This window comes from Pinus tabuliformis, chromosome 9, assembly GCF_031772625.1.
Source record: "Pinus tabuliformis cultivar Carrire ecotype Pingquan chromosome 9, CPIR1, whole genome shotgun sequence".
NCBI lineage: Eukaryota > Viridiplantae > Streptophyta > Pinopsida > Pinales > Pinaceae > Pinus > Pinus tabuliformis.
The window spans coordinates 708,773,136-708,785,999 of NC_142307.1; the positions used below are offsets into that span (position 1 = coordinate 708,773,136).

General features: G+C 35.5%; 1 pseudogene; it reads right to left on the bottom strand.

Moving 5' to 3' along the window:
• Positions 1-281: 281 nt before the first annotated feature.
• LOC149150664 (DNA replication licensing factor MCM7-like) lies at positions 282-12,138 on the bottom strand (annotated as a pseudogene).
• Between the last annotated feature and the right edge of the window lie 726 nt (positions 12,139-12,864).

Below are 12,864 nucleotides of genomic sequence, written 5' to 3' on the forward strand. Positions count from 1 at the left end.
CTGTGTTGTTTTCTGGCTCAGCATCAGCTGAAATTGGACTTACAGGAATTCGGGGGATTTTTTATACACTTGTTGTATCTCCATTTCCCTCCACAAGAGAATTATCTACTTCTTGAGTGTTATAAACTTTCCTAGAAGAAAACTCCAAACTTTTGTTGTTCACAATAAAACTCAAATCTAAAACAGAAATCTAAAAAGAAATATTCTTTTTGCTAAAAGATTTGAAAAATGAGGATATTTACTTTACAACTATATGATATGTTATTTGCTTGTTGGACATTTTAGGCGTCAATAAAATGAATATAAAATGTATTAGGATCAATTTTCAACACGTTCAATGATGCATACTCTTCCAAGCACTCCTTTAGTTGAGCTTCAGTGTAAGCCTGCATGTAGGAGACCCAATTAGATGCATTCAAACTAACCTTGATTAGGAAATTTTAACTAATGATATATCTAATGCTCTATACAGCCTGTGGAGAGTACCTTTTGACAAATCTAGTTTAGGGAATTAGCATAGTGGACATCTATAGTATTCATTATCGAAGCTTCATACCTTATGATTGAATAGATGTCAGATATGGAATCTAGACCAATTTTCTTTTTTTCATCAACATATAAGGAGAAATTTGATATTTGCATAAGCCTGATGGCTTCATCTACATTACTTTGAGCCACTATTTAGGAGAATCTAAGCCAAATTAGGGCATGTGAACAATAAATCCAGACAAAAGAACTAGATACATCAGCTTTTTATAATAAACGAGTTTCTGAGATTAAAAGGTCAAATTTAGATTAATTTTTTTGCTTAGTCACAACTCCACTTTGGTGTTGAAAAGATGAGAACTTGAAAGTCACTTCTCCTGGAACTTGCACATAACACTAGGTAATTTCACATAGATTAATTTTTTTGCTTAGTCACAACTCCATATTTAAATAAATTACCATTGAGATGTGAAGAATGCTTAGAAGTGTTATGGAAGTGGTGTAATAATGTGGTGCATCACTTTGTGCTTCCTCTTGTCTCATGGAAGAATAAGCACTGGAAATATATTCGGTAAGGTATTTAGGCACAGAAGGCGATACCATTCTTGTTGTTACTATATAAGCCCTAGAAAATATTAACCATCATAAGATTAAAAACTACTCAGCATTAGAGTATGATAGTTTGAGCATCAATATCTAAAGAAGAGGTGACAATAACTCACACGAGGATGGAAAACTCAAGAGGAGTAGAGTGTAAATTTGGTGGCTCACACTTTTGATGCTTGTATAACATGTGTCTTGTCATTTCTATATCACTATCCATGTCAGCTTTATCAAGTATCAACCACATCAAGTCAAAATGAGAAAGCAATGCTAGAGTAAGATTGATATTCTCTCCAGGTTTTTTTCGTAGATCATATTGACCCCTATGATAATGAACAACATAGTATAAAACAAAACTTAAAATTAAATTTCCATCACAGAACTAGGATATAGTGTACACTAAAATACCAAAAAGAAAACATGAGCCATACTCTCCATTCAAGTGAAGAGTATAAGGAATTGTTAATTAGCCATGGAAATAAAAGTAAGAAAAGAAAGTTGAGAACACTATAGATAGTTAAAGCTTAAATAAAAACATACTAATTGAAAACAAGTAATGTAAAAGAAAAATTATCTAAGAGAAAGGAAACAAAATTATGGTAAAAGTAGATTAATCCTTTTTGACCAATTTGAGTTCCTAAATAGGAGAAAAATTAAGGGCACTAGGATCTTTGTACAAGTCAATATAAAAGTTTTAATAGTTTTCAAATTTCTCCATTCTCCAATGTATCCTAATGGTTTATAGCTCCAAAAATGAATGATAATAATACTTATCAGGCAGGATAAGCGGCAGTAAGAACAATCGTTTGTGCATTTAGACTGGTTTTGATTCTCACCTTTGCAATGTTGAAATTTTGTTGCTCCATCACTTCATGAATAGCAGTATCGACCATCTTATCAAACTCATCAATAGCACATATACCCATGTCGACAAGCACCTGATTCATCACATACAAGATCCATTATTTCTATCACTTCTCTGAAGGTGACCAAAGATATATGTTAGTAAAATCTCTAATGAATTCATTCTAAAATAAAACAATTTCCAACTCCAAAGAAACCAACAACTTAAACATTGGAAAGAATAAAACTCATAAACATATTAGGGCCTTGCCTTCAAGGACCATTTCATTGGTGACCGGATCCCTTTGAACAGTAGTTGTCAGACCAACACCACTGCTTCCCGACCTGTGGTGTAAACTCCTTGAGGTGCCACACTGATCATGTGTTTCAACAACTGACTCTTTGCAACTCCAGGATCTCCCATCAAACAAACATGCAAATCACCTCTTATTTGTAAGTAAAACAGAAATGTGAGAAATAAATATAAAATTTCCTTTGTAGATAGACTTTGGAGACCAGATAAGCGAGAATAACAAGGCATTTTTCTCGTACAATCACCAACAGGATAATAAAGTTTCTTTGTAACAACTCTTTAGTAAAAGAATTATGCCTTCATTCCATCCTTGAGTTTTCTAGTTGGGGCACCAACAAGAAGTAGAAGCATGGATTTTTTTACATCCTTGTGCCCAAATATTTCTGGAGCTAAAGAATGAAAGGTTGTTGAAGATGTCCCCATCCTTAGCTAGTCATTATATTTATTAATGTTCATCACCTTGTAAAACGTACCTACAAATGTTTTAAATCAATGTTTTAAATCAATGAATACAATAAGAAATATAGAGAAAACATAGATCAAATATAAAGCCTCCATCGATAAATGATCTGAAATTAAAATTGAAGGTTTCATGTAAATTTTACAAGTTAGTTTATGTCTTATGGGCAATGGATCAATATTGTAAAATTATACAAACTAAGCTAAATTTTGCAGCAGCATCACAAAACAAAAATTTGATGATGGAGCTCACCCCTCCTAGGCTATGTCTATGGGTCTAGATTCCAATGTTGGCCCTTTAAATTATATGCTCAAATGTGTAATTAAATCAACATAAAATGCTTAAATTGCAAAAATGAGACTACCATTATGTCCAGAACACCCAAAAACCCCTTGTGTAGGCTCTTCTTGGGCTCAAAAAGTTTGAAAAATGGCCAAGTTATGCCTCCTTCTTCATTTCTTTGCTAATTGTTTTGCAAATTCATCCTTCTGTCAAAACTGGCAATGAAATTTGTATTTGGCGGTCTTGCACAACGACAACTTTGCAACTGTAGGTGGTGGGTTCAGCCACAAAAACCTCCGTGTTGGGTGCAATTTTTCGGATGATTAGTTGAGCCTCATGCCCCTATTCTCCACCCTTCAGTCAGTCATGTGGCATATAATATGAATGTGGAGTGTGGTCCATGGCCCACATGCCCCGTCGGCCCTAATCCTAATCACGTGATATTGAATAGGACCATAGGCAAGGTGCCACACACTCACCCCTCCGAAGTTTCTGTCATCGTTTACATGGTTTCAGCAAAACTCGAGGATAGGGCCTCATGACCTACCCCTTCCCGCATTTTCGTATGGTAACGTAACAACATAGGAATTGGGGTTAGGTCAGTCGATGAGCTCGTTGGCCTAACCCTTCCCCCAACGACACCAACACAAGACTTTATTAATAACTCTCCTGCCATATATTAACAAGAACCAATGTGTGGCTTAGTGGTAAGGCATTATGTTGTGTATTGTGAGGTCGTGGGGTCAAACCTTGCGGAGGCTCCTCCAATCCTTAATCATATTTTGGCCTCATCCGAAGTTCCATGTGGCACCCTGTGATTGGGCCACGTTTCACTTCGTGATTGTCCCAAAACAAATCACCACCAACCAATCAAATCACACCAATTTCCTCTATACGATCGGGGCACGTGTCCTATCTTGATTAGCTCAGTATTGCACAATCACCCTACTGACATCAGAACCACGTCAGTGTACAGACTGCCACATGGTAGTCATACGCTGCCCAGTCAACCCTGTAAGTTGACTTTTTTATTGTTTGCCAAAAACTTCATAACATGATAACTTCCTGATACGGTGAGATTGAGGTAATTGAAGAGTCGTTGGAATCATAACGAAGAGATATATGATTTGGTGCTAGTTTTAGGAGAATTTGGGAAGTTTTATTTTTAAGCATATTTTTGATCCCCTAAATCAATAAAAGCATTGTCAAATCAATTATGAAAGTAGTGAGTGGATTGTATTCATTTGCATGGTTAGACTATTAGCCTAGTTTCAAAGTGCAACCATTTCAAATTAGATATTGACAAATTAGGGGCAGTGAAAAATAATGAATAAACATTAATGATTCAAAAAGGAAGGATTCACAATGACTCTGGACTTATTTGACTGCTAAGACACATAATTTTATATGAGAAGACCAAAAATCCCTAATTAGTGCTTAATGTTTGGTTGCCACAAAACCCTTCACTTTGTCTCTAAAAAAAATTAAATCTCATTCATGAAAAATGAAATTAAAAACAGTGAAAATAATCAAAAAGCATTGTAACTAATCTTAACTTTAATTCAAATCAAAGATTTGACTCCCGTGTCTGAAAAATGAGGAATATCCAAATTATGCTTGAACTACAAGGGAATGAGGAAGATTACTTTATAGAACTTACTCTTCATATCTTTTCTTAAAATGAGTAATCATCATTGCGTCAAGATATGTATCAACCACCAATCCTACTCGCATTGCTCAAAATCATGTATAAGGAATAGGAACAAATATTCCATAGATTTGCACTAGCTCACCCGGCCCAACCTGAGGAACCCATTTTCAGTTGTGAATGGCTTGTAATGTTTTTAATTGTAACAAAAGCCAAATCTCATGCAAACAACAGAACAAATGTAAAAACTTGACAAAAAAAACACACCTTCCTCGTAAGTTCTCCTCTTATGTGTATTGTCATTGATATAGGTATATGCCCTTTGGGAACATGCTCTACTAGCTCCTAAATTTTAGCCTACAATGAGATCGGAAAAAATAGATGTACAGTTTCTTTGAGTTAAAATTTTTTGTTGGGAAAATATGATATTATACACAGTTTCACCAAAAAATTAATCTGCTTGCATCAACAAAAAGCAACAACAAACCCTCAACTGATAATGCTCAAATGAGTTGAATTTTAAGGGAGCCTTAAAAAGAAACCAAGAGTAAGTCGGTCAGATAAAAGTAATCGATGACTACATGTGAAGTGTAGCCTTAAAGTCTCCAAAAAGTCATAAGTTAGGTCTACATAGCGATCACAGACTTGAATATTGAAAGAAAACCCATTGCAGTGTTAAATTTGGTTAGACAACAATGAAAATTAATCTTCTAATAAAGTCCATATAGCTTACTAGTCAATTCAATAATATTGTAATGGATTGTGTAGCGAGGAATCAAAACCAAATAAAATAGCCAAATCATGGGTTTGTTCATCCTTTAACTAGACAGTTGGTACTTGATCAAAAGTCTATGGAGGTGTTAAATTTTATGGATATAACGTGACCATGTGCTTATACACAGGGCACATTCATGAAGGGAATATTAATTTTTTTGATAATCTAAAGAAGGCATGTGTTTGGTTAGTTTCGGTGTAACACACCCCCTTACATTCCCAAACTTGGAGTGGTTAATAGGTAGACCCAACTCTCGAAGTAGAGTTAAGAGAATGGGGTCTAGAAGTGCCTCTACGTATCTCTCTCTCTCTCTCTCTCTCTCTCTCTCTCTCTCTCTCTCTCTCTCTCTCTATATATATATATATATATATATATATATAGATATATATAGATATATATAGATATATAGATATATATATATATATGTGTGTGTGTGTGTGTATATGTATATGTATATATATTAGTGGTGATTTCAATTGGAAAAGGCACATAACACTTATATGTTGGGATGAACTCTTAGAAATTGCCCTCTAGCTATTTGGTTCAATTGGTTTTGTGGTCTGCCTCTTATATTTAAGCTTGTTTAGTTTGTGGATTGCTTCTTATGTCTGAGTTTTTTATTTAAGTGAAGACTTCATACTAGTGGTGATTTCAATTGGACACACACATAACACTTAGATGTTGGGATGAACTCTTAGAAACTGCCCTCTAGCTATTTGGTTCAGTTGGGTTTGTGGTCTACCTCTTATATTTAAGCTTGTTTGGTTTTTGGATTGCTTCTTATGTCCGAGCTTGTTACTTAAGTGAAGACTTCATACCTCATTTACCAACTGGGACATATTCACAGTCCACATTAAATTAGCAATTCTTACTCCATTTTCTAGCAATTTTGTTAGGTGTAGACTCAACAAATGTTATCAATTACTTGAATACATAATAGCTTGGATAAAAAGGGATGAAAAAAACCCAACAATATCCAATATTAATTTAAATTTGTTCCACAGAAAAGAGACTGGTCAGTTACATAAAATATTTCTAGGGCTTTACAAGTCATTTACATCCATTCAAATATGGATCCTTAAAAAAAACCATGATGAAGATATATTGCCAAGGTGAAAAACATAAGAAAATAAGAATAGGAAACTCACTTGATTTATAGTACCAAGAGCTCCCACAAGTGCTTCGAAGTTATCTCAGTTATATACGCTGGTACCTTGATTTACCACAACACAATAATAACATCAGAGGCTCAACAACATTACTGCAGTAGCTACCTTATCAAATGTTTTAAAGGAGGAAAGGCATGTGAAGGAGTGGGAGTTTACTTTGAAAGATATGGCTCCCATTCCAAAGCATGTCAACAATCTATCTACATACAATAATAAAGCATTTTGCTACAAGGTAAATGTGACAACACTAAAAGAGAAGAATTTTTTTTCTTTGGTTATTCCTCATATTTCGTTGTTCCTCATCTTCTTCTCCCATTAACAACCTGCCTCTCTCATCAAACATTTGTTTTTTTCTTCTAGTTGTGTTCCCGGGAGAGATCATAGGTATATTTTTATGAAAGTTTGTGAAAAATGGCTAGCAGGTGGCCTGCTTTTCCTTTTTGGAGGTGATATGGCATGCTAAAATCACTTTGCTATGTATTTTCCTTTTCCAAACCATGAAATATAAATTTATGCATTCTTTCTTTGGAAAAATAAAACCAATTAAAATTTGCATACCATTCACCCTATCATAAATTCTTGTTAATCCAAAAGTTGCGAAAAATTAGACGCCATTCACCTTAAAATACCCCTTGGATTAGACACACACGTTGCAAGGTCCATCAAACACATATACATCGATATAAGAAAAAATAAGAAAGAAAAGTGCCATCACCCTTTCAATCTACCAGAAGCACATATCTCAATAAAGTTGCAAACAATTTGAAAATCAACTACCATCACCTATCTAAAAGCCTCTACAGATAGTAATTAATGCTAATGCCATTTATTGAAAGACAATGCCCCAAAGATGATTAAGGAGTCAATTTTCAATAATAACCAGTGCAATTTAATTGTTGTAGACCCCATGTATATGACCAAAATATAAATACTTCCAAAAATACTCTGAATGCACATTTGAACTACAAAATTTGATTTATATGTCCAACTTAAAAAATAGGAAAGGAAACTACCACACAAACATTCAAAATAAAATGCACTTCATGTGTTATTTTCTCTCGTGTAAATATGTTGACTTGAGTGAGCAGAAACCATCTTGATTGAACCTCGTGACACTAGATCCTTGATATCATTTCTAGCAAGAGAACCATTAATATAAAAATTCAAGGAAAACATTAACATTTAGTGAGAAGAACCACATACTTATCTGCAAAACATATTCATGAAAAAAAAACAACTCTTCTTGATTTTCATGATTAAATGGACCAACTTCAAAGGAACCACAGTAGAAGGCATCCAACACAAGTGTTGAGGTAAGGGATACTCTTATCTCCAAATTGTATATATGTGTTGAGGTAAGGGGTACATATAGTTATATAGGTATGTAATTATATTGTTTGTATGGAGGAAATACCAAATTAATGTTTGAATGAAACACAACTACAAAAATATGAATGGTTAGTGAAAGAAACTTACACCAAAAAGGAGGTAGCAAAAAAAGGTTGAGTTATCTCGAACATTCACCATTCAAACTATTCAGTAGACCTAAAGCCAAAAAGTGATAAATTAACATCAAAATAATACAAACAAATTAACAAAAATGCAACCAATAATTATTTATAAATGATTTAACATATGGAAATACATAAGGAAAGTGAAAGTAGAATGTTTTGAAAATTAACCTTATTCAAATTCTTAACAAAATTTGAAGAAAATAATAATAATAATAATAATAAATAAATAAAAATAAAAATTAATTAATTAATTAATAAAATTAAATTAAATAAAAATAAAAATTAAATAAAAATTTATATATATATATATATATATATATATATATATATATCACTTTCTTCTAATTCGTATGTATCAGTCCTGGCATTGTATGATAAGTTGGCAATTGTTATAATAGATTCATAGTTGTACAAAAGCATGATATGTGAAACTTATACATGTGTTGCCCCTTTATTATATTATACCAACATAATTGAAGCTCAGTTCCTTCTAATCTATCCAAAATGTCGATGTCATTATGGTAATAAAACACCCTATTACCATCCTTCTTCCTTATTCTTTGAACCCTTCCAATGTACCATGTTCCACTAGAAACACTTTGTTATGTACTTTGAGGAACACCTTTTCTTATAGTACATTTAGTGGGGGGAACTGAGTTTCTTTCAAACAACACCTGACGACACCCAACAACGTCCAATTGAAACACCTTTTTATGGAGCCTGTTATCACTCAGGTTGTTCCCTACCTCCAGAAGGGAATACGGCCGAGGTAACCACCAACCAGTCTTTTAGCTGCAGGCTCTAGCCTACTTGCAACCAGAGATGGCTCTCTCTTTGTAATTTAGCTTTGTTTTAGAGTATTTTAGGCTAGTTATGATGCACAGAGTTTGACTTTTAGTTTGTTGGATGGTGATCTTAAATAAAGCTGGGATGCAAATCAAAAACAGTTTATACCTTCGGGCAATGGGGTCAATGATGATGTACTGCTGAAAGTGTTTCTTTGGTAAAGGGCAATGCTACAGAGCAAGATAACTAGTCTTGGAACAATTCTGAGATTTGGAAGCTAATGGAATGTAAGCCAGTGGGTGAAGGGCAGTCAAGGATCCTTCACTATGCTGGCAGAGGAATGGTGCATGAATATTATCAAGGAGCAATTAAGAATTCCTAAATAGTATTCAAAATGAAAGAATTAGTGAAAACAGGAGCAGCTAAGAATTCCTGTTTATGACTAATTCTGAAGAAAACATAATTAATAGCAGAGATTGAACACAGAGTGTATTTAAACAAATTCTAGGCTATTCTTTTTCTCTGTTACTAAGATCATGAAACATGTATGAAATTTGCAAACACAGAAAACATAAACACAGGTTAGAGCAACTTATTGATCCATAGAAAGACACAGGAATTCTATAGCAGTTCCCATAACATCAAATCCACATTCAGATGGTGCAGCAATAGTGAACTTCAAACAACCTTTGTATTAGAGAGTCTGAGAATTTACAGCGCAGTCCAGAGAGAAAATCACCAACCCCAAATACATTTTATGGGGAGGTATTTATACAAAAATGAGATACAAAATATCTTGTAGATAAGTCTTCATGCAATAACTTCCTTCACCAACTCTTCAGAAGAAGTAAATAAGAGAAATAAATGCCATAGTAAATGTTGGTGTGCTAGCTGTCCAATTTGTCAGAGATATTTGACTTTCTGGACTAAGTGAGTCGGCTGATGGCTGCGTCTTTATTCTGCGTTTGCTGTCTTGCTGTCTTGCTGTGTCATCAGTGCTTGATTTTTTCATAAATGAGCTGCAGACACAATTTTACTTCTTCTTTCTGTTGTTTTTACTCCTTGACAGGTGGCTCTTGCCTTTGAATATGTTGACCTATAGCTGACCAAAAAAAGGAAAATAGAAACAAAATCACCTTCGTAAAATTTCCAGCATTCTCTGCCACCAGTCTTCTATAGGCAGTTGATGTCTTTGTATTTTTATCCGTGTTTCATCAGCTTCAGTATACCTATAAAATTTTGGCTGGACCTCAAAAAGGTGATTTATCTCATGTTCAATGTAAAAAAGATTTTCTAATTTATCATAAAGACTCTGTCCAGAGGGAGGCCCTGTTTCTTCTGAGGTGCTTGAGGATGCTGTGATTTGATTGGCAACATAATTATTCACCCTGTTGGAATACTATTCATGTGTTAGCAGCTTTCCGCTGCTGGTTAATAAGCTGGGTAGTCCTTTGCTCTGTAATGTTGCAAACTTTATTTTGAAGTCATTGATTTCTGCCTGCATTTCTTGAAATTTTCTTTCATGAGTCTGTACAAAATTTCTCAGGGTCAGCACCTTCTTTACTATTAAAATAGTATCTGTCTGGTTTCTAATATCTAGTGCTGCCAGCTGTTCCTTGGTATGAGTATTCAAAAATTGAATCATTCTGTTGGCCTGTTCAGGCATGTTTCCCAATGCTGCTCTAGCCTTTTGACTATCAAGTTGAGCTTGGCCTATTAAATCTATTTTCTAATGTATAGTTTGGATTGATTGCCATTGGTCAGTGATAGATTGGCCAATCTTGGCCCACAAAATTTTCTTGATCTCAGCTAGAGTTTTATCTAGAGTAAGCTCCTTTTCTAAGGACTTTATTTTATTGTCCAAGGCTTTTATTTCCCTTGTTTTCTCAGCCACTGTTACCTTGGACTTGTCATAGCTTACTTCAAGTTTGGCCAACTTTTCCTTGGCCTCTTTCAGCTCTGTCATTTGGACTTCTAGCTCTTTGACTGCTTTCATCATTTCTTCCATACTTAAGCTAGATTCTGGTGTTGTTGTTGTTGCTGCTGCTATAGCATCTGTAGTTGATGTAGCTGTTGTTGATGCTGGAATGACAGGAGGAATTGTTGATGCTGCTGTAGGAAGGGCAGTGGGGACTGTTGGAGCTGTTACCGGTGGCTGGGAGGTTGACTCTCCCTGCTTGCTTTGCAATGCTTTCTCCAACTCTTCCTCCATTTGAATTATCCTTTGATTCATCCTCATGAGCAAATCCATTGTATCTTCACCTTCTTTCTCTTGCACAAGTTCTGTAGTTTGAGGGTGCATGGTTGCAGGTAGCCTTAGCTGCTTTCTAAGTGCAGCAATATCTTCTTCCTTTTTTCTTATGAGGGCTTTGATGCCCTTGGCATCCTTAGGATCATGCCCTAGTTCCATAATAATTTCCTCCAATGTCTTTATTCTGTTGTCTTTGGCCAATGAAGACATTCTCTCCAAATCCAATTGAGTATTTGTATTTTTCAATGATTCCTTCATTTGATGGGCCAGCATTGCCTTTTCTGCTAGAGTAGCATAGACCATTTCACCTGTCTACTTGTGTAGCTCAATTTGGTCCATCGGGTGTATGTCCTTGGCGAGGACCTCCAAGTTTGTCTTTATGTAATCTGCAGCTGTCTGTGGCTATGGTATCTTTGGCTTGAAATGACTTAAGATCATTTTCTCCTCCTTAATATCATAAGCTGCCATTAATCTCTGCTGTTTGGAGGGTGTTTTATTCAGAAATTGATCATACAACTGTATCCTCAATATCTCATTTTGGGCCTTGATTTCCATGAAGGTTCCTTTAATGCCAGATGGTTGTGAACCTTGTTGCCTTGAGGAGGACACCTCCATACCATGTTGCCTCTCTGTTTCCTATCTTTGGGAGCTGATGGATGCTTGCTGACTGGTTTCCCTCTCCCTCCTTGGGCTCTCTATGACTTCTTCACTAATTTCCTCTTCAATTTGAGGATCTATTATTTGCCTTTTGGCCTCTGGCAGCTATGGAGGGGTTTGCCCTTGACTCAGTTCCATTGAAGTAGTTAGATGTTCTGTCATTGTTTCTAGCTCTGCATCAACTACCTCCTTGCCCTTTGTTGTCCCTGTTGCTGGTGTAGACCTTTCTTGGGCAGCTTGTGGAATAGAAGCTGATGTGCCTTCTCCGACTTGCTTTGGCAGTTTGAATGTCACCTGCTCAAAAGAATCCAAGTCAAGAGACTTTTCCGAATCTTTTATATTTTGCTCCATTATTTCTTCTTGGGTGAATTCTTCAACTAGTGTCCCTGCCACCCACTCATCTTGGTTGGAAAATTGTTCAATCTGTGGGATTTTGCAATGTTCATAGGCTGACAGCCTATATTTTATTTTTCTGGCATTGATAAAACCATTTGGGTCATAAGGTACCCACCATAAACTTCTTTTTAACCTGAATTTTCCCCCAATATTTGATCAGCATCTTGCCATCCTTCTTTTTTGTTCATGACAAAGGGGCCTAGTTGGTCTTTGAATTTCAACTGAGCCTTTTTCTTGGTGCTTTGAAAATGAGTTAAATCAGAATTGATAAATTGCCTGTAATATTCTAAGGCAAACAGTCTCATTGGCACATATCTTGGCAGCATGTAGGGACAAAGCTCACAACCATATATCCTAATGACAGTGTGATTCTGGTAAAAGCACCAATCACCTATTCTGTAGTTCTTTGAAAGCTGCAATATTTTCTGCATGTCATAGGATAGCCTAGCTGGAGGAGTTCTCATTAGGAGACAAGAGAATGGATAGACAAACAGGTCAATGAACTCACAGTAAGAGTAGGGGGAGTTGTGGACTTCATGAAATACTGAGGTCCAAAAAATCACAGACCTCTTTTCTCCTTTGGAGTCCAATCTTTTGATGGGGCATTGGAAACATTCTGGTTGATAGTACATGAATAGATGATAGATGTAAGATGAGTATATGAAAACTCCCTCCCTATCC